We start from the raw sequence: 2,342 nt of genomic DNA on the forward strand, positions 1-2,342 counted from the left end.
TTTGAGATCAGCAGGTAAGGTTTTTATGTCAAGCTTTGCTACCTTGAGACTAGACGGTAGAGGCACTACATCGGTTTCGGGTAAGGTTTCAAATTGTGGCCTCCATCGGTTAACTTCAAGTACTAGCATAACATCAAGCAAGGCATCCATCTCCCTAATCATGTCATTATCTAAATCAAGTGAGCGGGCCAAACACATCTCTAGAGTGTTAGAGTAGAGAGTCAGAAGTGCTCTATCTTCCACGAAAGAAATATATCAAATTAATGTCATGGATATCATCAACATCCTTTGACTGTTTGCTCATGTTGAAAAATATATTGAGCTCCAATATCATATTTCCAAAAGATAAATTCATAATTTCATTCCTATAATTAATGATTGCATTTGATGTAGTAAGGAATGGACGACCAAGGATGACGAGAATTTGAGTGCTCATATCTATGATGGGTAGAGTATCTAAGACAATAAATTCTACTGGATAGTAGAATTTATCAACCAGGACCAACACATCCCCAATCATCCCTCTTATTACATGAACTGAGTGATCAACAAGTTGTAATGTGGTCCGAGTAGGTTTTAATTCACCCAGACCCAATTATTCATATACTGAGAAGGGAATCAAATTAACGCTTTCTCCCAAGTCAAGAAGTACATGCTCAATCTGGTGATTCTCAATTATACAGGTGATAGTTGCGCTACCAGGATCTTTATATTTTTATAGCACATCTTGCTTGAGGATAGCACTCACTTTTTCTGTCAAAAAGATTTTCTTTTGTAAGTTTTGCCATCTTTTAGTAGTGCATAGATCTTTCAGAAATTTGGCATATAAAGGGATTTGTTTAACAACATCCAGTAGAAGAATATTGACCTTCACTTGCTTAAGCACCTGTAGAAATCCTGAGAATTAGATAGAGGTTTTGGTGTAATCAATCGCTGAGGGAATGACGCAATCGGCTTACTCACTCTTTCCGATTCTTCCTCGTGTGGGGCATTGTTAGGTCTATCATTCTCCATTTCTTCTGAATCCTTAGGCTTTTCAGCCCTCACCAGAATGGTTTTATTAATAATCTTCCACTCCTAAGAGTGGTTATAGACTTAGCCTACTCCATCTGATTTGAAGAGCTTGGCTCACTTATTACATATTGCGGTTTTAGATTGGGGAGAGGCTGGGCCGGAAGGATCTCTTTCTCCCCAATCGAGTTTTTTATATCAAGCCCTTATATGGCCTTTCTAAGGTCTTGAAAGGCTTATAACATACCCTAGTTAAAAAGCTCTTAGTTTTGCTTGCATATGTTTTAAAACTGGATCCTCTTGAGGTTTCCTTTGATTTAGAAATTTGTTAAGGATCCCTTGAGGAGTAGTAGTTTGTCCATTCCTCTAACTTGAATTATATGTGTTTAAGGTGGGTCCACTAAAAGGTCTTTAGTAGTTGTTTATGACATTTGATTGCTCATTCAATATTTCTTGAAAAGCTAGAATTGTTGGATAATTTTCAGTTGTATGTATGTTACAATCACAAATACCACAAACAACTTCTATAGCCTTTTCAAGTCTTGCCTTCTTAAGTTTCATGGCCTCGACTTTTCTTGTGAGTTTGACCAATCTTGCATTTATATCATTTTCTTTTTTTAAGAGATAAATTCCTCCCATTTCCCTTGATTGAGTAGGCTCAGAAGTAGTGGTTCTTGAGGAGGTATCCCATGATTGCACGTTTTTAGTGAGTTTATCAAAATAATCTGACGCATCATCAACTTCCTTGTTCATGAATTCTCCATTACACATCATCGCTATAAATTGGCGTATGGAGGAGGTCAATCCTTCATAGAAAAAGCTCATTATCCCCCATGTTTCGTAGCCATGTTGTGGACAAGAATTTATGAGATCCTTAAATCGCTCCCAACATTAGAAGAAGGTCTCATCTTCTTTTTGTGCAAAATTCATGATTGCTTTCCTTAAGGTATTCATTTTATGATACGGGAGGAACTTTTTAAGGAACTCCCTTGTCATCTCAGCCCTTGTGCCAATGGACCGTGGTCTTAAGGAATGTAACCACAACTTAGCCTTTTCTTTCAAAAAGAAAGGAAGTAACTTCAGTCTTATTGTGTCCTCTGACACGTTTGGGAAGTATAGTGTAGATATGATCTCATCAAACGCTTTCATATGTAAGTATGGACTTTCAAATTCTAATCCATGAAACTTAGGGAGGAGTTGAATCACCCCTGGTTTAACATCCATAGTTCCTGCATTTAATGGAAATATCATATAGGAAGGTGTGCTTGCCCCCCGCCGGTTGTAAATAATCATGTAGAGTATGAGGTGGGGGTGCATGATGCACCTCATTC

The 2,342-nt window shown here is 37.7% G+C and overlaps 1 non-coding gene across 1 annotated transcript; it reads left to right on the top strand.

The window, feature by feature from the left end:
- Positions 1-1,852: 1,852 nt before the first annotated feature.
- Positions 1,853-1,960, top strand: LOC131234249 (small nucleolar RNA R71). The gene has a single exon (XR_009165652.1). It is a non-coding gene; the product is annotated as a small nucleolar RNA R71 (small nucleolar RNA).
- The last annotated feature ends 382 nt before the right edge of the window (positions 1,961-2,342 follow it).

This window comes from Magnolia sinica, chromosome 18, assembly GCF_029962835.1.
Source record: "Magnolia sinica isolate HGM2019 chromosome 18, MsV1, whole genome shotgun sequence".
Classification (NCBI taxonomy): Eukaryota; Viridiplantae; Streptophyta; class Magnoliopsida; order Magnoliales; family Magnoliaceae; genus Magnolia; species Magnolia sinica.